General features: G+C 40.3%; 1 pseudogene; it reads right to left on the bottom strand.

Annotated features, from left to right (window-relative positions):
- Window positions 1-26007, bottom strand: part of LOC132650620 (zinc finger protein 160-like) — a 256814-nt pseudogene that overhangs the window by 17887 nt on the left and 212920 nt on the right.

The following is a 26007-nucleotide window of genomic DNA, read 5'->3' as shown; positions in this document are numbered from 1 at the left end:
TTCCTACAGTTCAATGAAAATGAATGCACATCATACCTAATCTCGTGGGATGCAATGAAAGCAGTCCTAAGAGGACTTTTAATATCACTAAAGGCCTTCATAAGCTATTGGAGACATCCCATACAAGCAACTTAATGGCACACCTGAAAGCCCTAGAAAAAAAAGAAGCAAACACACCCAACAGGAGTAGACCACTAGGAATAACCAACATCAGGGCTGAAATCAATAAATTAGAAACAAAGAAAATAATTTAAAAAAATCAACGAAACCAAGAGCTAGTTCTTTGAGAAAATCAAATATATAGACAAACTCTTAGCCAAACTAAGTAAATGGCAGAAAGACACTATCCAAATCAACAAAGTCTGAAAGGAAGACAGAGAGATAACAGACACTGAGAAAATCTGAAGAACCATTAGCTCTTATGTCAAAAGCCTATATGCCACAAAATTTGAAAAATCTAAATGAAATATACAATTCTCTTGTTACATTCCACTTACCAAAGTTGAATAAAAATCAGGTAAAGATATTAAAGAGACTTATACTGCCTAAAAAAATAGAAGCAGCTATCAAAATCCTTCCAAAAAAAGAGCCAAGGGCAAGATGATTTCAGAGCAGAATTCTACAAGAACTTCAATGAAGAGTGAAAACCGATATTCTTCAAATTATTCCACAAAATAGAAATGGACACAACATGACCAAACTCCTTTTGTAAGACAACAGTTACCTTGATAAATCCTAAAAGACCCCAAAAGAGAAAGAAATCTTCAGACCAATCTCTTTTATGAACAATGATGCAAAAATACTCAATAAATTAACCACAAACCAAATCCAAGAACATACCAAAAATATCATCCAACATGACCAAGTAGGCTTCATTCCAGGCATGCAGGGATGGTCCAATATATGGAATCTTAATCCATTATATAAACAAATTGAAAAAAAATAGCACAGGATCATTTCCTTAGAAGCCAAAAAAGCATTTGACAATATCCAACAGTTATTCTTGTTTAAAGTCTTGGAGTGACTGGGGACAGAGGCACAGATCTAAAAATAGTAAAAACAATATACAGCAGTCCTATAACTAACATCAAACTAAATGAAAAGAAAGTTAAATCAATTCCACTGAACTCAGGGACAAGACAAGGCCACACACTCTCTCCAAATCTCTTCAGTACAGTACTCAAAGTCCTATCTAGGGCAATAAGACAACTAAAGGTGATCAAGGGGATACAAATTGATAAGGAAGAAGTCAAAGTATTGCTATTCACATATATGACAGTATATAAAAGTGACCCCAAATATTCTACTGTACGAAACTCCTACAGTTGAATAACACTTTATCAAAGTGGTTGGATATAAAGTTAACTAAAAAAAATCAGTAGCACTCCTGTATGCAAAAGACAAATGGACTGAGAAAGAATTAGGAGAACAACACCCTTCACAATAGGTAGGAAAAAAACAAAACAACATAATGTATCTTGGAGTTATCCTCAACAAGCAAGTGAAAAACCCGCATGAAAAAAAAATAAACAACTTTAAGCCTTTGAAGAAATAAATTGAAAAAGATACCAGAAGAGAGAAATATCTCTCATGCTCATGGGTCAGTAGGATCAACATAGTAAAAATTGCTATCATACCAAAAACAATCTATAGATTAAATAATATTCCCATCAAAATATCAACACAATTCCTTAACGAACTTGAAAAAAACAATTCTCAGCTTCATATGGATAAATAAAAAAGCCAGAATAGCTGAAACACTCCTGTACTATAGCAGATCTTCAGTAGGTATCACCATCCCTGATCTCAAGCTCTACTATAAATCAATAGTAATAAAAAAATGCACGGTACTGAAATAAAATCAGAATGGTGGATGAATGGAATTGAAGTGAAGAGTCATAAATAAACCCACACACCTATCGACACTTGATTTTTGACAAAGAAGCCAAAACCATGCAATGGAAAAAGGACAGCATCTTCAACAAATGGTGCTGGTCTAACTGGAAGTCTACATGTAGAAAAATGAAAATAGATCCATATTTATCACCCCACATCAAACTACAGTCCAAGTTGTTCAAAGACCTCAACATAAAACCAGATACACTAAATCTGTTAGAAGAAAAAGTGGGAAAGAGTCTTGATCTCATTGGCATAGATAATAAATTCCTCACCAGAACACCAAGAACACTGGCTCTAAGATCAAGAATTAAGGAATAGGATCTCATGAAACAAAAAGCTTCTATGAAGCAAAGAACTCTGTCAACAGAACAAAATGACAGCCTACAGCCTGGCAAAAGATCTTCACCAACCCTACATACAACAGAAAGAGCTAATAAACAATATATATAAAGAGCTGAAGAAATTAAACTCCAATAATCCAAATAATCCAATTTAAAACTGTGGTACAGAACTATACAGAGATTTCTCCACAGAGAAATATCAAATGGTGGACATTAAATGCTCAATATCTGTAGTAATCATGGAAATGAAAATGACATTCCATCTTCAACCCATCATGATTAAGGTCAAAACCTGAAGTGACAGCAAGCTAGTGAGAATGTGGAGAAAGAGGAACACTCCTACATTGCTGGTGAGAGTGCAAACTTATACAACCACTATAAAAATCAATCCGATGCTTTCTCAGACAATTGGAAATAGTGTTACTTCAAGACCCAGCTCTACCATTCCTGGGCATATATCAAAAAGATGATCCACCATTCAACAAAGATATTTGCTCAACTGTGTTTATAGCATCTCTATTCATAATAGCGAAACAAACTACATGTCTCTCAACCAAACCATTGTTTTACAGAAATTGTAGTACATTTACACAATGGAATGCACCTCGGGTATTTAAAAAATAAAGGAAACTATAAAATTTTCAGGCAAGTAGATGGAACTAGAAATGATCATCCTAAGTGAGTTATTCCAAAACCAGAAAGACATGCATGGTATATGTTCATTTGTAAATGGATAATGGCCATAATATTGGATAAACATACTACAATCTACAGACCTAAAGGAGCTAAATAAAAAGGAGGACCCTATGAAAGATGCTCAATTCTTATGCAAAAGTGGAAATAGAATCAACACCAGAAGTGACTGAGGAGAGGGAAGAGGATGAGAGCCTAACATACATATCCTCCAAAAGACTCTGCCCATTAGGGGTTCGAAACAGATGCTAAGATTCACAGCCAAACTTTGGGTAGAGCACAGGGAATCATAGGAAAGAATGGGAGAATAGAATGTAGAAAGACCCAGAGCTGGCAGAACCTCCATAAGAAGACCAACAAGGACAACAAATCTGGGCCCATGGGGACTTGCAGAGATTGATGGACCCCCCAAAGACCATTCATGAAGAGGAACCAGACCCCTGCTCAGATGTAGCTGATAGGCAGCTCAGTCTCCATGTTCGATCCATAGTAAGGGGAGAAGGTGCTGGCTTTGACATGGACTCTGTTGTCTGCTATTTGATCATTTCCCCTTGGTGGAGGGGGCATTGCTATGCCACAGAGGAAGAGGATGCAGGAAGTTGTAATGAGACTTGATAGGCTGGGTTCAGATGGTAGGACAGGAAGGTTCCCTGTATCTGAGATATAGGAAGTGGGATAAGGAGGAAAGAAGAATGGAGGGTGAGAAAAGGAAGAGTCAAGGGAGAAGATTACAATTGGGATGTTTAGTGGATAAATTATTTTTTAATTTAATTAATTTATTTATTGCAATGTGTTCACTTTGTATCCTTGCCATAGCCCCCTCCCTCATCTCCTCCCAGGCCCACCGACCCTCCTTCTTCTGCCCCTATGCCCTTTCTCTAGTCTCCTAATTGGGGAGGAATTCCTTCCCTTCTAGCTTATCAGTTCTCATCAAGGATGGCTGCATCATCTTCCTCTGTGGCATTGCAAGACTGCAACACTCAGGAGGAGGTAATCAAAGACTCGAGTTCATGTCAGAGAATAAATTTAAAAAAAAACAAATTTAAATTAAAAATGAATTAAATGGGAATAAAACAAACAAATAAAATTTAAAAAAACCCAAATACAACAGGTAAGGATAGTGTCACAAACCCACAATTCAATGACTCAGAAAGCTCAGATAGTGTTAGTGTCATCATTAAATGCCATCCTAAGAAATTAAATATACTCCCTGCCAAATTTCAAATGCATGATGTTGATGAAAATCAACACAATAGCCTATGCTTACATATACAAAACAAAACAAAATAAATACCTAAAACCATATATTCCATGCTCAGCAGCCAATGATGGTGATGTTGATGCCAGGCATGTTGGCCTACATTTAAGCCCAACACTCAACTGGAGTTAGAGCTAGAAGTTCAAAACCAGCCTGTCTACATACAAACTTTCAGGAAACATCCAGGAACTCTGGGACATTATGACAACACACAACATGCTGATAATCAGATTAGAAGAAGAAGGATGAGATCAAAGGTCCAGAAGACATTTTCAACAAAATCATACAAGAAAAATTTCTTAACCTAAAGAAGAAGATGTCTATCAAAGCACAAGAAGCATACAAAATACCAAAGATACTGGATCAGAAAAGAAAGTCCTCTTACCAGAGAATAATCAAAACTCTAAATATACAGAACAAAGAAAGAATATGAAAAGCTGCAACTGAAAACAAACAAACAAACCAAACTAACCAACCAATCCGACAAACCAAAACAAACAAAAACCAACCAAAAAACAAAAAAGGCAGATCTCTTGGAATTAATCCTGTATTCTCAGTAAAAATGCTAGAAGATGAAGGGCTTAGACAGAGTGCTTCTGACTCTAAAAAACTGCAGAAGCCAATACAATACAATACAAATTACTAACCATGCCCAGAAAGTTTCAATCACCAAATGGGGAAAATAAGATGTTCCATAAAAAGGTCAATTTCAAATAATATGTATCTATAAATACAGCCCCACTCAAGGTGCTAAAACCACCACCACCACAAAAATAACAATCACTGTTCAATGATATTTCTTAATAACATCAACCCAAATTCACCAATAAAAAGACACAGACTCACAAAATTGATGATAAAATAGAATCCACCCTTCTTCTAAGTACAACAAACAAAGCTTCACATCAAGATAGACATTATCTCAAGGTAAAGGGTTGGAAAAAGATATTCTAAATAAATGGACTAGAGTATCAAGCTTGTATAGAAATTTTAATATGTAACGAAACAGTTTCCAAAAAAACTAATCAAAAGATGGCAAATGACATGACATATTAAAATAAAACATCCAGCAATATAACATTTCAACACTTAACATCTATGCCCCCAACCTAAGAGCACCCAAGTTATAAAAGAAACACTTCTGCAGCTTGCATCACATCCTGGCCCTCATAAACCAATAGAGGAAGACTTCAATATATCACTCTCACCAATGGACACTCCTGACCAAACTAAACAGAGAAATGCTCCAGCTAACTAACATCAAAAACTAAATATACCCAAATGATGTTTACAGAACATCCACCCAAGCACAAAAGATTGTTCCATCTTCTCAGCAACTCATACATTGTTCTCCAAAACTGATGATATACTTGAACAGTGGAAGTATCAAAAGATATAAGAAACTTGCAATAATTCCATGAAATGAATATATAACATATCAAAACTCATAGTACACAATAGAAATGTTGACCAGAAGACAGTTCATAGCACTAAGTACATTTAGAAAAAAAAAAAATCTGCAAGATCTCTTACTAGCAACTTAACAGCACATCTAAATACTGTACAACAAAAAGAAGTAAACAAAACTAAAAGGAGTAGACAATGAGAAACTGTTGAACTGTGTCTTCACAGGTAAAACTAAATGTCTCCACAGGAAAGGAATGGTGGATCCTATCAAAATTGATAATGATTAGATTTGAATAGTGGAGATCCCCTGAATAAGCAGAGGTAACTGTTCATCAGACAGCTTGGTCATTGAGTCCACACAAACTTATAAAGACTAGTTTTTTCTTCTTAAATAAAAAGGATACTTTTGTTGTTTCATATGAAAAACAGTTAAGAGGTTTAAATGTTTTAAGTAAATTCAAAGTTATAAACTTGTTTGAGATGGAATAATTTGGAGTGAATATAAAATTTTTGAGCAGTGTAGTGACAGACAGTGCCTTTAATCCCAGCAGAGACAAGCAGTTTACTATTAATTAGTTGTTTTCTGAATTCAGGAGTTACAATGACAGGGTGTTGGTGGTTCACAGCCTTAATCCCAGCATTTGGGAGGCACATGCCTTTTACATACCACCTGGGAAGCAGAGGCAGGCACATATGATTTACATTGATTTCATTTGAAAGCTACATGTAAAAGACAGGCTGAAAATCAAAGTGAATGCACTTTATTATCTAGAAATAAATACACTTTAAGGTATATTTATAAACTTTCAAAGATCTTTTAACTTTAATTGAGATATTATACTTTTTCTATTTCCAAAAAACCAATTTGCCCTATAAAAGATATAACATGCCTAAAAAGGTAGGACCCTCTCCCCTGAATTAGGGATGGGGCAGGGTTTTGATTTAATCTTTTCAGGAGAATAAAATCTTCCAACTAATGAATATGGAGACAACTGGACACATGAAACTTCTGAAGAAAATGACAGATCACCAAAAGAAATTGTCAAAAGGAAAGAAAAAACTGTCCAACTGGTATCACTCACCTTCATGTTGTCTCTTCTGCCTTCTACAGACATAGTGCAAATTGTCTTTATGTGATTGCTAAGGAACAATCCAAAATCTCTATCTCATATCAGAAAAGTCACCTGGTAAGAAACAGAGGAAAACAGAAAAATGAGGGATGATTCTATTGTCATGAATCTCATAATCTTCTGGCATTATGTGACTTCTGTACTTACCACAAACTTCAATAATTAAGAACGTGTACAGTGTTTGTGAAAGAATGAAGGGGTGAGAGAAAAAGCCAAAAACATAAGCCTAAAATATAGCCAAGTTTACATGAAAAGACCTAAGGAAACTCTAACATGAAAAATGTGCACTGGACCAGAGATAACTTTGATTGTTTTTTAATAAAAATAAACACAGATTTCACAAATCACACAAGACAAACTCAAAGTGACACCTAAACTGTTATATTTCTAACCCTCCATCTACTACTAACCTCCTTTCCAGAGAGCCCTTTTGCTCTGGAAGTGGAAAATGGAGTTGATCATAAAGATAAGCTATAGCTTGCAGTCCCTCATGTTCCCTGGTGGGTTCAGGCACATCCCAGCCCTTGCCAAAAGTCACACACAAAGCAATATTGGAGAATAATTTAATATGTTTTCGGATGCATGGATTATGTCACAAGATGTCGAATCTGCCCTATCCACTTACCTAAAACCAGGCACACCTGACAAAATTCTGCATCTCAGAAATTCATTTTGTACCCTGGAATTGAATTTCTCTAAAGCATGCCATTGTGACTGGTGGTAGTTGAAAGTTAAAAAAAAAAAAAAAAAACATAATCAAGTATTCCTGAAAGATGAGCACCACCACCTATTTTCTTCCAGTTTCAAAATGATTTGTAAAATTTGTTACTCAAAGCTGTATGTGGAATACAACATTCATCATTTCTAGAAATGAGACCTTAAGTTTTCCAATCTGTCCACTGCAAAACCAATGCATGTGTGTGCACACTAGAAAGTGATATTATAAGCACCACAACTTTCTACTGCCCAGGCCACAAAGTCCTCACTTCTCTGGACACTCAAGAAGGGTTGGAGGCCAAGGGTCTCTGCCGAGATCACCACATGGAGACCAACAGAACCACAGCCTGAACCACAGTCTGAACCACAGTCCATCTCTTTCAAAGCAGAACAGGCTGTGATAGCTCAGCAGCCTGCTCTTCCTGGCCTGGGGACAATGGCCCCACACTCAGCATGACATGGTCTGGTCTCACTCACAGCTCTTTAGAGCTACCTCAGAGGAAAATCCCAGAACAAACCCATAAACTACCTCCCACTGTTGCTCCTGATTGTTAGGCCTGCCCAGAGTACATCATTATCTTGAACAATAGAGCTGAGTCTCAGGACAGTAGTAGCTCCTCTACCAGTGGATCAAAGATCAAATGATGCAGATAGCAGAGGCATTCTAGCTTTGTCCTAAACCCTATGGGCACACAGAAACCTAGTGTTGTTATAAAAGAATGAAAATCCCAATTATTCGATTTTAAAACCTGCTAGTGCAGAGAGGCAAAGAAAGCATCCATCTGACCCTGCTATTCACCTCACCTCTAAGAGGAAAAAGCCCCAAAAGCTCACCAGTTCAGATGACAGCTCAGGGAGGATAGGCTAAAGGAACCCAAGGCCAAAGGCTTCTAGCTCAAAGTTCAAAAAGCCCAAAATCTACAAAGCTAAAACTCCTTCCACTTTTACCCTGTCTTAAATATATTTCAGCTGAAAGTTCCACTTACTCTTTAATATCTGTCAGCTGGTTTCTTGCTTTGCCTCTTGACCTAGAATTAACACTATTAAATCCTGTGCACAGAGAGCTTTTGAATTAAAGGCATGTTCTAGGGCTGATGGAACCATACCGTAATCACCTGTTTACAATAAATTGTAAATTCTTGGAATTAAGATTTGTGTTAGGGCTCACCCACACCAAACAAAGCACGGGTTTTTACAGTTCACAATCTCAGGGATCACCCTGGGATCAAATATCCTCCAACACCCTCATCTTGGAAATGATTTAAAATTCAATCTTCCACTCTCCCAGGGCACCTGTTCATTTTCCAAGATACAGGTAATTTATGTTACACACTCAGTGTCCAGTGAATTCATCTCTACCTCATAGTTGGGAAGTCCATCAGCCAAACTTCAGTCAAAGCCAAAGAGTAACAACCAATAAAGAAACAAATGGCCATGAATTTGAAAGAAAGGAGTAGTTAATGGGAGCTCAATGAAAATGAGATATAAAACAAAAAGGATGTGGCTGTTCCTACGTATGTTGGAGTAGAAAGTTTATTATAGATAGACGAGAGAACATAGTCAGACACAGGGAAATCTGGGACAGTCTAGAGTTGACATGACCCTGAGCTATGTGAGAAGAGAGGAGAAAGAGAAGTGGAGAGCCTGAACAAAGGGCCAGGAGGATAAACGACAAATGAAAAAGACCAAGTAACCAAAACATTTAGAATACATAGTAAGGACAGCTGGGAGGAGGGCAACTCAACTCCTGGGCTAGAGATCTGTGTATGACACCCATACCTTATAACAGGTGAGGACTGAGGGATGCTGGGAGAACCTGACAGCCACGTCTGCTTTGATTGTTAAGTAGCCTCCTTAACGATTCATCCCAGCATTTGAGATGTAAGAGTAGAGAGAAGAGAGAAGGATGAAATAATTTCATTATAATCTCAAAAATTATTTTTAAAAGTTGAAAATGGCCTTATGGTCCAATATTCTTCAGGTACTTCAGGTATGTATTAGGGCACATCAATTATTACTCAAACCCTTTTTTTCCTCTCAGGTTGTGCATTTTCAAACAGGGACAGAGAGGACATTCCTGTTAGGAATTACCACATGAGTTTCTCCAGATCTATAGTTCAACTATAGAAATTTGCTTTCCAGAAACAAGCTCAGCTCCTAATCCATATTCTTGATTTCACTGTATATGAATCCCTCCAAATGTACAGTTTTCACTTTTACTGTCTAAAGTTGATTACCTGACTCATTGCCATCTTCCCTCCTCCCCCTCCCTTCTTGTGTTGTAACTAAAGCTTCAAAGTAGGTCAGTGAACTCAGTTCTTACACAGGTCCCTCTTTAGTTGTAATTACCCACCTCCAAAAACAAACAAACAAACAAACAAACCAGGAAAGTCAATGGACACTCATTCACTGGTCTTCTTTACTTCACACTGACCAGTCAGGGTACACCTGAAAAGAGTTGCAGAACTATGTTCTAAGCACTGGACATTAGAGGTAGCATTCAGTGTTCAAATAAAATGTAAACTACAAAACATGTGAAAGGCTTATCTACAGGAGTCATTGCTTTAAACAAAAACAAATATCAAAGACTAGAGAAAAGAAATGAAATTCTTCATGACTGGGGATTATCAGAGAATATTAACTAACAAGAGACTAGAGCAATGATGCATCAACAAAACAAAATGTAATAATACCAACAACTGACTATTTTAAATATTCATTTAATACGTGTACAGTGTACTGCATGCATGTATACTTGCATGCCAGAAAAGAACACCAGATCTCATTATAGATGTTGTGAGTCACCACCATGTGGTTTATCAGTGGTTTATTGAACTTTTGACTTCTGGAAGAGCAGCCAGTGCTGTTAAACTCTTAGTTGAAAAAAAAAAAAAAAACAAATAACAAAAACAAAAACAAAACACATAGGTATACTGACTTTGAAAAACACAGGTCATTCTCTTATAGAGGGAAAGCAATTAATAAGATACTATTTGACCTTGCCCCTGTGTACAATATTAGCTGCTAAGACCTGTAACCTGACAGAAACAGCTTTAGCCAATAGCCTGTGTCTCAAATTTGAATTGACATTACTGTGTCAATCAGGATTGGACATGTGGGCATAGGACAGTCCCTTAATTTGAAATTCAATATTCACTGGATCAAGCAACCTGACCCAAATTGAACACCCACCAATCTGGTCTGTTTTCATTCGCATTCACGAATTAATAAATACACGTTGGAAAATTACAAATTAAAAAACCTCACCCTGCCACATTTCTACATAATCCAGGATCCTAATCTCTAACAGGCCTGGTTAGCATACTATTTATCTGTGAAGTATTTTACAGGCAGCTTTCCTTCAGCTAAATTCTAACGGGACCACTAGTTTCTCAGCAATAGTAAATCCTTGACATCATCAGTTCTACTCTTCTATATCACAGCTTGATATTGGAGTGCTCTCTGACACAGGACATAACATTTACAACCCCCACAAAATTCAAATGGATCTTTTAGAACTGAGAGAACCTATCTGACACCTCTCAAAGGACACCAAGAACTAGGCCTTAAAAGATCACTTAAAGGTCACCAGACTAGTGACTCTACCATAAGGTCACCAGGAATTGGGGCATGTTGTAAGATTCCTTACCCAAGGAACAGTCTGAGGATAACCACAAGGATGGAAAAGTATCTTAAAGTGGGACATATGTGCTGAGCACCCTACCAACCTTGTAGTAGAACATTCAGTGACACAGAAAATTCCTAACATTCCTAAGGCCTAGAGATAGCTTGCTCAATGTTAGTTATGTTAGCTAGCCAATCACTTTATAAAAAGCTTGCCATTGCTGAATGTCACCCAATCCTGTAACTGTTAAACTGGAACTTCCTGGTCCTTCCTAAAACCCCAGTCAAAACCCTGCCATGCAGCTGCTCAGGGTTCTGCTCTCTGATCCACTCTGTTGGTGATGTTGGAGAGACCAAGCTTAAGCCCAAATAAAATTCTTTGCTCTTACATATGTGGTCCAGCTCCTGATGATCTTTGGGGACCCTAAGATCTGCGCATAACATGTGGGGTCTCATATTGGATCCTCAAGACTCCCAAGCACCCGGGCACAAGGTACTGAACAACAGCCAGTAAGTGAGCACTCTGTCTGTATCTGTCTGTGTCTGTCTCTGTGTTTCTCTAGTTTCTTTTTTCGGGCCATGAGGCAAAATGCATCTATGTGGTCAGAAAGGTTAGAGCTGATGCTCTGGACAACTGTGGGCCACAGGGAGCCTGGAAGACATTCCAGACCCCCCCTTGAAGGGCCACATCTGTAAAGGGAGTTGAGCATCCACTTTTCTGTGTTCTCTGGACCTCAGAGAGGAGGAATGTGCCCCTATCTGTAAAGGGTGGTAGAGTACCCAGTTTTCTGTGATCTCTGGATCTTTGGACAAGGACAATGCAGGTAGCTCCTGCATCAGGGATTCACTGATATCCTACTTTCATTTTTCCACTGCAGGAGTGGTGGGATCTGCTGTCTGGCTCTGTGTATTTTTCTGCTTCACAAGCAATGGGATCTAGTCTGTGTCTTGTTTAACTGTTTTGACTCTCACTGCATTTTTTTTTTTGTCTCTGGGACTGACTGAGGACATGGGACAAAATCCTTCTATCCCCCTAGACCTGATTCTTTCCCATTTCAGGGAGGCTTAAGCCATGCTTCATAAGTTCCAGTGAGAGTGGCAAGGAGGTGGCAAGGGATTGATACAGTATGTAGAACCCCAAGCTTGGCACCTCTGCCAATGTTTTCTGGTCTCTGGTCTGGCAGATCTTATCCACTACTCTGGCCTCGGGTTTGGCAGCACGTGTCCCCTGCTCTGGAATCTGATCTCGGAGAGATTTCCTGCTGCTGTGGTCTCTGGTCTGGCAGAGTTTGGCTGGTGCTTTGGCCTGTGGTCTGGTAGACAGAGATCAACAGATATGTTGCTGCTCCATTCTCTGGTCTGGCTGAATGCAGGTCACCATTCCAAACTCGGGTGTAGTTGGGTGGAGCCTGATTTGGGGGTGGGTCACCACTAATGGAACAGGATAGAGGGCCTATAGAGAGACAGGCCACTGTTCTGAGTTTTGGTATTTTCTTCTTCCATACTCTTTGAGCGCATTATACCCAGTACATTTTTTCCTTTGTTGTACTTTTGTGATTTTGTTTGCTTGTGATGGTCTCAGTGGGCTGGTGATCAAACAGCTGTGCTCCATTGTGACTTTGCCTTCCCCATGTTCCCAACACTACAAGCTGGGGCACCTCTGGTCATCAGTGGGAACACATATTTCCACATATTTAGCTAGGAAGCATTGGTTGGAGAGGGGTCTGTGTGCAGAAAATCTTGCTGGGCTCAACCTTGTTGCCTCCTTGCTAAATCTATTAGGAAGGTCGGTGACCTGAGGATAGCTCTGGCTTGGAACAATGACCGCCAAATAATGCTCTTAGCTGAAACATATTGTAGTTATTATTATTATTATTATTATTATTATTATTATTATTTGGTTAGGGTCCCCTGTAGCCCAGCCTGGCCTTAAACTATACAGCTATAAGATGACCTTGAATTTCTGATTCTTCTGCTTCACCACTTATCAACTGAGCTACAATCCCAATCCCACAAACTTCTTTTTTTTTTTTACTCATAGGTGGCTTCAACAAGGAAGTGAACCAAACTCAAATAGGGAAGGCTTGGCTCCACTGAGCTCCTGGGTCTGAGCCTGTGTACTGGCACTGTACACAGAATACCCACCTGAGCACCTTGATATGTCACTTATTAGCCTGGCTGTACTTATGAGATTGTCACCTGAGAATGAAGCCAATTCTTTTTTAGTCAAGGTCTCATACGGGCAACTAAAAGAATTTTATTAGAAAATATTAGAAAGCACATGTTTGATTGTGGTTTGAATGGGTGGGGACCTCTATCAATGTGCTCCCCAAAGTGCTAAAGGACGTAAGCATGGGGAACGAGGAAGGGTAGATGAGGAATTCACCATGTCTGGGTATCTACCCCTACCCCCCAGAAAATGAGTTGCTTTACTTAATCACCAATGCAAGAAAAAAAAATAGCTAGAATGCATTTGAGGTTCAAAGTTTAGAAGTGAGGCTGCAGGGGTCCTTTTGGCAATGCTTTCGAAGAACTGCATCCATTCAAGTGCAATGTTGGTAAATTCACACTGAGCAAGGAAGGCAGGGAAGGGAAGGGGAGGGGAGGAGAATAAAAAGGAGGACAGGGGAGGAACATGTTCAAACTTTTCCTGTCAAGAAAACAAAAAGGAAAAAAATCTTAATGAAGTCCCATTTTTTGTATGTGTGCCCAAGAATTTTTTATTATTATTTATTTAATTTTTTTATGTTAAATATTTTTTTAATTTTTTAAACTTTTATTAATTACACTTTATTCATTTTGTATCCCCCCATAAACCCCTCCTTCCTCCCCTCCTAATACCACCTACTTTTCCCTTTCTTCATGAATGATCCTCCCCAAGTCCACTGATAGGGGAGGTCTCCCTTTCCTTCCTTCTGATCTTAGTCTGTTAGGTCTCATGAGGAGTGGCTGCATTGTCTTCCTCTGTGGCCTGAGATCAAAGAGCAGGCCAATCAGTTTATGTTAGAGGCAGTCCCTCTTCTCATTACTATGTAACCCACTTGGACACTAACTGTCATGGGCTACATCTGTGCAGGAGTTCTGGGTTATCTCCATGCATGGTACTTGGTTGGAGTATGAGTCTCTGGAAAGACCCTGGTATTCAAATTTTCTCATTCTGTTGCTCTCCTTGTGGAGTTTCTGTCCTCTCCAGATCTTACTATTTCCCACTTCTTTCATAAGATTCCATGTACTCTGCCCAACAGTTGGCCATAAGTCTCAGCATCTGCTTTGATAGTCTGCAGGGCAGAGCCTTTTAGAGGGCCTCTGTGGCAGATTCCTAAATTGTTTCCTGTTTTCTTCTTCTTCTGATGTCCATCCTCTTTGCCTTACAGGATAGGGATTGAGCACTTTAGTCAGGATCCTCCCTCTTGATTAGTTTCTTTAGATGTACAGATTTTAGTAGGTTTATCCTATATTATATGTCTATATGAGTGAGTATATACCGTGTGCCAAGAATTTTTAAGTTGTGTTTATGTGTATATTCCTTTCATCATATTTACATATATACTCTAAATGCTTGCTGAATAATGGTGTTTCAATGTTTTTTTCCACATTTCAACTGAATTATTTTTGGGCACTAAATCTAAACCTAATTCTTATCAATATTTGGAGGTTTTACTTGTTTTGAATGTGTGGTTTTATTTTTTTAGTTAATAGTGTGTACACAGTCTCTTACACCTGAGTCATCATATTTGGATCTCTAACAAAATAATGAAGAACAGTAAATAGTACTAATAATGTTAATGACTAAAATGAAAGTAACAGAGTGTATTTTACAATGATCTCAGATGTTCTTTTCAGACAGGACATTTTATGATGAAAATTTTTTTCATGAGGCACGAATGCCTGTTAAGCTTAAGGCTTGTTTATAACATTCTCTTGAAAAAAAGGTTCAAGATGCATCCTGAAGTCATAACATCAAATTATGTACAGAGAGGACATAATCACCATTGCAGATTTGGTCTCCTAGGGATAAGTATGGTAGGATTAAAAGCCCAGGACACTTTCTGAGGATATGACTTCTCATAAAACCTAATGAAAAAAAAAAAGATTCTTCCCAGAAAATGAACATGTACATAAAACCAACTACATATAAAGCAGGTACAGAGTAAATGTCAGGAGAAGGATCAGGTTAAAAACTAACACCAAATAAGTATCACTGTTGCTGTATCTGGAATTTCTACTTTATTTGGAATGCAGAGACAAGAAGACTGTTAACCCCTGTATTTAAGGAAGTGCATCTGCATAAAGAAAAGCAATGTTTCACTTCTCCTCTTCCTTTTTTTCTCCTCCCCTTTCTTCTCCTTCCTTACCTTCTATATGTGAAGCAAATGTTCTACCTCTGAGTTGTATTCCTGACTTCTGTACAAAACAGGCAGAAACAGATATTCATTAGATCTAATAAACCCAGATGCTAAAGCTCACTAAAGCTTAGAGGAAGTAACTTATTATGGGATAAATTAAAGAGAACGCAGAGAAGGCAACAGGGATAGAGGAGGCTGTCCTAGTAACAGCAGTAACAGAACAAGATAAATAGACTCCAGGAAGTTTTTTACAGATGGCACAATGGCTAGCATTAACAAATAAAATGCTACATGCTCCCATCCTTTAGGTGGGAATTCTGTATTACTATCAGATTATGAAGACTTTGTTAAAGTAATTTACTTTTTAAAAGGTTATTTGTCCTTCCACAGATAGTTATTGTGAATTAGGTAACCAATACTCTGCTAAGTCCTGAACACACAAAAATGATTGATGTAAAAACCACTCTTTCTCTATAAGCTTACAGTCTTGTGGGGTAATCCACCATAAACAAACCCATAGACTATGCATAGAAATGTATACATCACTATAAATTCCACTATGAAACCTAAAGGAAAGCAAGAGGTACCTAACACCCCAGAAAAGATAAAAGAACATACATATTCAAAGGCTAAGAAATGAGAACATTTTAGTTCAGTAGGTGAAATGAAAGAAGGTGAATTTGTTTTCAGTATACTAGGGAAGAAGAAAGGAATGATGATGATGATGATGATGATGATGATGATGATGATGATGATGATGATAATAATAATAATAATAGTAATAATAATAAAAGATTAAAGAAGGATGGTAGCCATCCCTCTCTGCTGCTGCTGCTCTTTTCATCCTTGCACCCTCTCATGTGACTCTATGCCCTCTAGTGGTGACGGGAGGCAACTTCTCCATCATTTCTCTCTGGAACAGTTGATGGTTTAATCAGCAGAGCCTGCAGGGCTGGTGGCCTCCAGGGAGAGCCCATGAGGGGGAGGCTCTGGCAGGGTGACTCCAGGAAATGACCATGCTTCCTCAGCCCGGTTCCGGATGGAACTCGGAACCCCAGTTGCCAGGTAACGGGAGGCCAGCAGCAGCAACAGCAGCCTGGACAGACCAGCCTGTCCAGAGGAGCTGGAGAGAGGAGTCTGTTCTGCTTCCAGACCTCCAGGGGCTCAGGTCTCAGATAAGATGGCGGTGATCGCCTGTGCCGCTGCTGGAGACATGAGGTGCGCTCCATGACACATTTCTGGCCTGTTCCCCACTGGGAGACCAAGGTAACCAGGGCTGTCCTGCAGCAGGGAAGCTTTCTGGTCCACCCCACCCCCCATCCACCGCGATCGCAGCCTGGAAGAGTGTTCCTGTTGGGACACTGAGGAACGCTTTTCATGCCTGTTTCCCGCTTAGGTGTAGGGAAAGTGGTCATTGGTGCCCCTCGGGGTTTGCACACTTAAAGCCTCCCTCCTGCCCTGGTCCTTCCTCATAGCGAAAGGTAGTGAGCCTTACTGCATGGCATCCTCATGCTCAGCAATGATCGCATGGACTATGTGAAGCAGATGATTCCCTATTTGCCCACCTTCTGGCCCTTTATCCAAAGATTGCCACCATCTGGTTGGTTCTGGACCTGATGCTGAAAAGGCAGGAGAGTGGTTCCACCGGGGATCTAGCCAGCTCTCAGATCTTCTCCTGCTGTTTCCCAGGGCCAGTGCCCTGTGCCCTCACAGAACCAGACGTGTGAGTCCCAGCAGCCTGAGTCCCAGGCCAGACCCCTTAAAGTGACATGACCAAACATGGGTGATTGTGGCAGGGTGGGGCTCTAACAGGTACCATTCACCTTCCCCAGGGAATCTCACACACCACCCTTTCTCATGCCCTGAGCGACCTTTCCCGGTTTGTGTAAAGGATTCTGGACCCCATTTGCGGTGTTTGTTATGGATGGAGCCCCTAGCACCCCCACACCCATCCCTGGGAAGATTCTAATAGTTCCTTCTAGATGTCTGGGTGGCTTGGGGACACGGGGCAGTAGGGGTAACACCCCCGTGGACTGTCACAGGTATAGATCCTTCAGGCGGAAAAGCAGACAAAGACATAAGTAGGCTTGGGGTGGAGGGGGAAGTGAGCAGGAAGGGGCGTTTAAGGCCAGGGTGGAGGGCCAATTTTGGCCAGGAGCCTCACCTTTGGGGTTATCTACCTAGGGACTGTCCTCACGACCTAACCTGCTGGTAGAGGATAGAGGTTTCCCACTGGGCTCCTAGGTTTTGAGCAGCAGAGGGAGAGACAAAAAAGGAAAGGCCCTGGGGGATACCAATGCCCCCCCGCAGTTCCAAAGAGAGGCCAGGCTCCCGACACAGTGTCCCTTTGCCCTGCTCTCACCCACAGTGCCATCTTCTCGTTCTTGTCCCAGTGGCTGCAGAAATTCCCCCAGGATTTCTCTGGGACCCCGGACCTGGCCATCGTGAGACGGCTGCTGGACTATGCCAGGATCCATGTGCCCACTGCAGAGTCGGACTGCCAATCTGGGGAGATCCTCCGGGCAATGGATAAGCCCTAGATAAGCTGAAGCCCGAGAAGGAGGAGGAGGATTAGGAGGAGGATGAGGACCCGGGGGAGGCGCCTGGTGAGGCAGCAGCTGATTCCAACCCCGTTTCCCACAGGGGAAGTGTCCTGAAGCTCTGGCCAAGGAAGCAGAGGAGGAAGACTGTCAAATCGACTGTCCTGCGGATAGGAGAGGGGACTGTGCCTTCCCTGGCATGGAGAGGCCATCTTGGGTTAGCTCACCCCATTCTGCGTGCCTTCAGGCTGCTCCCTTATCCCAGATGATGGCTCACCCCTTTTTTTGCTCAGATCCAGGGCTACTTGGGGCCTCAACTGCAGAGCTGCCCATGCAAGACACCTTGGTGGCACAGGAGAAACGGAGCCTGGCTTTGGGGGCAGATGCTAAGCCTCAAGAGGATGCTGAGCTCTTGGATCCCATGGCTGCAGGATTCCCAGTCTTGCCAGAAGCTGGACCAGTGAAACCTCTGGCTTTAGTATCAGAGGATGCCCAGGGCCTTGTGGCCTTGGCTGATGAGCTACTGTTTCTCTCCACTGTAGTGCACTTGGGGACACCCAATCCCCTGTCCTCGCTGCCGGAGGTAGACATATAGTTGGTACAATTGCCGGCTGAGCTGCACCCTGCGCCTGCTCCCCTTAGAGAAAAGATTCCCTTAATTTTGTATATTTTTAAATTGCTGTTTTTCACTCTTGTGTTATTGTTGTTGGTTTCATACTAGTTTTATTAAAAAGGTGTTGCTTACTCAACTTAAGTGATGTATTCAGAGATGGGGCCTCCCCATCGGTCCACAGTGGGTGGCTTAGCCAAGGGGTATGGAGCCTGTTTTTGTCGAGAGTTTCCTGCGAGTTGGGCATGTGCATCTCTCTATAGAAGATGCTGCCAGGTGTGTAGTTGGTACACAGGGGGTCTACTGGGATAGATTGAGCCCCAGAAAAAAAAGCCCAACAGGGCCAGTGCTTGACAGCAGAATTTTGGGGCCACAGCTGGGCCAAGAGCTAGGCTCTGAGGACCAGGACCGGGACCAGGACCAGGAACAGTACCAGGACCCAGCTCTGTGGACACTATCCCTGAGGGGAAAAAAAACCCTATAATTTGAGATACAGAGTATATTTTGGGGGATCATTTAAATACATGATATTTCTACATAGCCATGCCTGTTTTAGAACTCAGTCTTTGGAGCTGGGCATGATGGCACACACCTGTAATCCCAGCACTCAGGGAAAAAGAGACTTGAATTTGAGGCAAGCCAGGTCTACAAAGTAAGTCGAGGACAGCCAAGACTACACAAGGAAATTCTGTCTAAAATACAAACAAATAAATGAATGAACAAACACAAAAGAGAGCTCACTGTGTGGACCAAGCTGACCATAATTTCAGAAAGATTAGGTTGCCATGGACTCCCAGGTCTAGGATGACAGGTATGCACCTCTGAGCAAAGCTAAGATATTTTTAATGACTTATTCTTGAATCAAGGAATGAAAGGATAAAATAAGATGTACAAAGGTAACATTTTTTCTTCTAATGAACAAACAGTAATAAGTCTTCAAATTCTATATTTATTTACAATTGCAAAATCATTTCTGATGTTGTCAGTAAGTGGGTTTTCTCCTTTGCTTTAATTTCATCCATTGAAAAATGTTTGAGTATGTATGTGCCAGTGAGAGGACAACTTATTGCTGTTTACTATCTGTTTACAACCCATATATGAGTTTTCGACAAGAAACCCAAAGAATGTTTTGGTCAGTGAAAAAACTGGCCCTTATTTAGGTTTAAAATTATTTACGTATGTACTAGTGTGTGAATTTATATATACAAAGGCCCAAGTATAGAAATATTAGAAAAATTCTATAGGAGTAATATTGGCTACCTAGAAATTGAGCTCAAATCATCAGGCTTAGAAACAACCAACTATTCCCACTGAGACAATTCTCTGACATTCACTTGTAGATCTGAGACAGTGTTATGAGCAAGTCCTTACTCCTAAGAATGAACTAACACATCCCAAAAAATGACAGCATTATATCATTTTAATTTGTACATAGTAATTATTATTATTATTACTATTATTATTATTATTATTATTATTATTTATTTCATGTTTTTCCATCCTTATATGACAACAGGTTTATAATCTGGATAGAAGACAATATTTTACTGATGTAATATTTCAATTAAGTTTATTTGAGTATCAATGAACTTAGTGGGGAATGTCTGTGGTAAGCAAAACTGCCAACTTGACTTTGAACATATACCAATGACCAAAATAAACCCCACAAAGCTCTCACCAAGTCTTCACACATCTGTCATGGTCTAAGAACCCATACTAACATTGCACACACACAACATGTTTTTTTTTTAAATAAATATCATTGCTGTTACATTATTTAGCACCCCTAGATAATTCTCTCAAAAGGCAGTACTTCAACAATAGGTGCCGTATAGTAACTAATGGGAACATGAAGAATGGAAATTCAAACTATATACATACATACAGTCATACATTCATACACACTATTAAGCATTTTAACATTAACGTTGGTAAAAATAGAACACATTGGGGGAACATCTTCCACCCTTGGACGTGTACTCAGATGGCTGACACATGATAATCAAGATTCCAAATGCAGTTTTGCCTAATTACTGACAACCAAATCAGACTTGAAAAAAATATCTTAAAGGAATTTGTGAAAATGTAAAACAAAATCACCACACTTTCTCAGAGACCCTTCATTGAAAAGCATGATCACACTCTATCTGATATTAATAAGCAATGGATCACATAGATGATGGCAATCTCATTCTATACTTTGCAGCAGAAAAAATACCTATCACCAAGTAGAAATGCATTAGATCAACAACAGCCACAGAAAGAATATCAGAAAGACCTAATAAGCTTCTGTGATTGGATTTGATATGCATACAGCAAACTTCAATACCTACACCAATGTTTCAAAATATAGAACACAAACCACAATTGGTGACCTCCTCCATTACATTATAAGTGAACATGGTAAATAATTTACTTCCTCCAAAGCTATGATGAAAAACAGATCAAAAATGTTTCTTTTCACGATTAGATTCTTAGGGTGTATAGATTTTAGTTTGTTTATCCTGTATTATATGTCTAATACCCACTTATGAGTGAGTATATACCCTGTGTGTCTTTATGCTCCTGGGATACCTCACTCAGGATGATCTTTTCTAGATCCCAACATTTGCCTGCCAATTTCATGATTTTCTTATTTTTAAATGCTGAGTAGTATTCCCTTGTGTAAATGTACCACAATTTCTGTAATTATTCCTCAACTTTGGGGCATCTGGGTTGTTTCCAGCTTCTGGCTATTACAAATAAAACAGCTACAAACATGGTAGAGCATATGACTTTGTTGTATACTTGAGCATATTTTGGACATGTGCTGGATCTTGAGATAGCACTATTCCTAATTTTCTGATAAAGTGCCAGATTGATTTCCAAAGTGGTTGTACAAGTTTACATTCCCACCAGCAGTGGAGGAGTGTTCCCCTTTCTGCACATCCTCTCCAGCATATGTTGTCACTTGAGTTTTTTATCTTATCCATTCTGATAGGTGTAATGAAAAATCTTGGGGTCATTTGATTTGCATTTTCCTCTGATAACTAAGAAAGACTTTTGAGGGGACCAAAGTTCTACAAGAAGAGCAACAGATGATAAAAATACTGGGCACAGGGGTCTTTTCTGAGACTGATACTCCAACTGAGGAACATGCATGGAAATAACCTAGAACCCCTACAACCCCTTCCCAGATGTAGTCCATGGCATCTCAGTCTCCAACTGAGATCACTAGTAATGCGAACAGGAACTGTCTCTGACCCGAACTCAGTGGCTGGCTCTTTGATCACCTCCCCCTCAGGGGGGGGTGCAGCCTTATGGCCACAGAATAAGATAATGCAGCCAGTCCTGATGAGACCTGATAAGCTATGGTCAAATGAAAGGGAAGGACAACTTCCCTATCAGTGGACTTGGGGGTGGGAATGGGAGGAAGTTTGGAAGGATGGTAAAAGAGAGTAAGAAGGATGGGGCTACAGTATGGATACAATGTGAATAAGCTGTAATTTATAAAACCATTAATAAATTTTTAAAAAGTGAAAAAAAGAAAACTATCTTTCATTATTAGAATGTTTTTTTGTTTGTTTGTTTTGTTTTGTTTACATTCCAGGATTTTTTTTTTTAGAAAGAGATTCTCTGTATGGCCTTGACTGAGTTGTCATGTTTTCTAGACCAGGCAGGCCTTGAACTAACACAGATCCATCTCCCTCTGCCAGTCATAGTGTTGGTATTAGAGGAATTCGCCAACAGTCCAGGCTTTGATTTTTTCTTTTAATTTAATATTTAATTTAATTTAATATGTTTTAATTTTGAGGCATGGTGTCTCAGTGCATTGTTGCCAGTCCAGGACTCTCTTTGTAAACCAAGATGACTTTGAACTCACATAGACCCACCTTCATCTGCCTCCAAAGTTCTGGGATTGAGGATGTGTGCCACCATGCCTGGCAAGACTTTCTTATAGCGTAGGCACACTATGTGATTTCAGACATATCTAGTCATGCAGGTGTGAAGGAGCCAGTTTTTTAGACAAGATTGCTCTCGGTAGCTGTGCATGTCCTGGAATTGTTTTGTGGACTAGGGTGACATTGAACTCACACAGCAGCATGTTTGTGTCCCCTGGAGAGATGGGATTAGAGACATGTGCCACTATGCCTGGCTCATTTTTTGTTTTAATCTTATTTTTGTTTTGTTTTTTTTTTTTAAGACCGAGTTTCATTGTGTAGGCCTGTCTATTCTGGACTCTCTTTGTCAACCAGACAGACATTGAACTCACAGAAATTGGTCTGTGTCTGCCTCGCATGTGCCTGGATTAAAGGCTTGTGCAAGTACACCGGGCAGGACCTTAGACATTTAAGGATTTGTTTAAGAGAGGGATTCATATATCCTAATCTTTTAATAAGGTTTCTGAGTATTATTATCAGTGTGTGTGTGTGTGTGTGTGTGTGTGTGTGTGTGTGTGTCTGTGGATGCATAGATGTTAAATCAGTCATTGCTGCCTTCCTCACAGTCCTTTTCAGAGCAGAGCTTTTATTCTCATGACTAAGAAATTTTATTTTATATTTTTAGAAAAAATATCTCTTAGCCTTCCTGTTTGTGTGACGGGGTGATATACCCTGGATCTGGATTCACAGACAGTGGTAGGTGTTAGCGATTGAACCTAGGTTCACCTCGAAGAGTAGACACTGCTTTATCCACTGTTCATTATGTAATTTTAAAAATATAGTATAATCACTGTCAAACAAAATGGTACAATTATTCAGATAGTGAAATTTTTGCAGTGAATAAAATTCAGAGACGCTCCCCCCCACTGCCTGTAGGAATGCTGGGACGACAGGCGTGTGGTGCCTCATCCATCTTTTTTTTTTTAATATTTGAAAGAGAATTAATATCTGTGTCTAACTCCCAATGACGTAATTAAAGGAGACCCAAGGACTCCTTCTCCAGCTACCAGGGCATGGGCCTTTATTACTGTATGTATTAGCAGCAGCAGCAGAAGCAGAAACAGCAGCTAAGTGTGTTAACTTCCGGGAGAGGGGGCGGGGCGATGACGTCACAAAGCTTCTGACCAATTATGATGCCAGGGTCAGTACAGCGTGGCAGGGAGATTTACATACACCCTGATCAGGGGAAAGACTGTGTGGGCTCTGAGGACGACTTTGTGCCACAGCGGAAAGCAGCATGGTGAAGGGGCTTACTAGGCCTACTGCGAGGAACACCAACATTTAATGGTGGGTACAGCACGCGTGGTCTTCTGGGATTTGTAGGCGGTACCCTGGCAATGGTGTATGCGGGAGAAGGGGAGAGAGGCCAATGCTTGACTGCAAGCAATCCCGGTAGGCATCGCGAGGACCGGACGCCATTTTTGTAGTTCTCAGATGCAATCCCAGAAGACCTTGCTCCGAAACCATGTTTGTAGTTCTTAGGCAGGTGGGTCTCTGCCGCGATGCATCTTGGGACTGTTGGTACTTCACTGACCAGCAAGCGCTCCCAAGTGGGAAACCAATGATAATGGTCGGTCTTTGACCACAAGCTTTGTTTTTACATACCCGTGTCCGAGGCCAGGCAGATGGCGGGAAGTGGAAAGGGAGGTGGGGGAGGGGAGCCTCAGAGCCTCCAAGCCCTGAAGTCTCTGCTCTCTGCAGGACAGATTCGGAATCAAAGCCGGAAGGGGCGGGACTTCCGCAATAGGTGCGCCAGTACCTTTGCGGGTTTTGCCAGGTCAGAGTCCTTCCTATTCAAGCTCTTCTCCATAACATCCGCGGGGAGGCTATGGGGGGTTCTCTGTCCACCGCCCGACTGCCTGCCGCGGCTTGTGCGTGGGGCCTAGCACAGGCAGGGAGATGACGGGAAGAGAGAGGCACAAGCCTCCTCGCCCACTTAGCCTGTGCGCATCCTGGGGAGAAGGGTTTACCCCTCCGGGAGGTGAGGTTGTGCACGACCCTGTACAGGGCGTTCTGGCGCCCTCTGCTGGCCTGCAGGTGCACAAGCAGGCAGGACACTAAATAATGCTTAGGGTGCTGGAGGCTGAGTAGTTAAGGTACTCTGTGCTTAGTGGCTAGGGTGCTGGGAACTAAGTATACAAGGATCTGGCCACAATTGCTGGACTGAACCATACACATTTGGGCAAAGAAAAAAAGTGAGAAGTGGAGGAGAAGGAAGAAGAGGAAAGGAAGGAAAGAAAGACAAATGTCTGTGTGGGTTTTACAGAAAAACTCTCAGCTAATTAAAATGTGGGTACTATTTGGTGTTGATTTGCTGAACTTCAACCAACATACACAGGAAAATGTACAGGTATTCTATAGTGATATTAATAATTGATGTTTTTCCACTTGGCAAATAACATTTTCAACTAGAAGGAAGTTGTGACACATGGCAAAGCAGCACATTATATTTAGAGTCTGTATCAAATTAGAATGATTTGATGAGCTTTTTCAGAGGAAGCTTCTCTATTCAAAGTCAAGAACCATCCCTTGCTTAAAGCATTTTCTCAAGGCACCTAGATTCACCCTGTATCCAGGAGATTCTTACTTCCATAAATCCTGGGTTGACAATTTTGATTGCTCGCATCCTGCGTTGCTGTGTAGAAATTGTAAGCCATACCTAGCATATACTTCTATGAAGATTAATCCAGAAGGAATCGCTGTAATGACCAATTCTGAGCCCAGCTATTCTATCTCGAATGCAGTGTATGCAGTGGTCTATACCGTCCATAAAATGCTGTTGAGGAAAACTGAAATGGGATCTAAACAAGACAAAAACAAGGGTGTACTTCTACCATGGCCGGTAAGCCTCACTCATAAGCAAGGGAAGCACCAGGATCTAACATTATTGGTAAATAATTTACTGTGGTCAAGCTCATAAAACATTTTCATCTTATAATCAAAAGTATAAGTTAAAATGGAAAAGAGAACTATTACAATATATGCATATATGTCTATAATTATCTTACATGATTTTGGGACTGAAAGCACTGATTTGAAGACATTAAATTTTAATATATTTCAACAAATGTTTTCCTAATGTGAGGTAAAATTCTGTAAGTTGTAAGTTTAATCAGTGCAAAAATATAGCAAGTTCAGTAACAATTTATTTTTATAATTCATGGAATATGTCCAACACCGTAAGATATAGACAAGGGGATCATATCAAAAGTAGCCATTTCACCAAAATTACAATCTATATTTATGACACAAGACCATAAGAAGATCCCTTTGTGGACAATAAATACCCTGTCCTAGAGTCAACAGTAACTGAAAAGTAATTTGCTTTCAATTTTTAATTTAGTATTATTTAGTATTCATAAAGTAAGATGAAGGTGAAACCAAAACTGCTTCCATTATGAAATTTTAGAATACAGACAGTGCTCTTGAGCCTGGGACGTATCTCAATGTATTGGTGATAAATGTAATGTGAGGGTTTTAAACAAAAAATATATAAACTTAGGACTCATTTACACTTAATAA

Source organism: Meriones unguiculatus (assembly GCF_030254825.1).
Source record: "Meriones unguiculatus strain TT.TT164.6M chromosome 13 unlocalized genomic scaffold, Bangor_MerUng_6.1 Chr13_unordered_Scaffold_28, whole genome shotgun sequence".
Lineage (NCBI taxonomy): Eukaryota > Metazoa > Chordata > Mammalia > Rodentia > Muridae > Meriones > Meriones unguiculatus.
The sequence above is the reverse complement of the archived record's forward strand: the minus strand, read 5'-3'. Positions and strand labels throughout refer to the sequence as shown.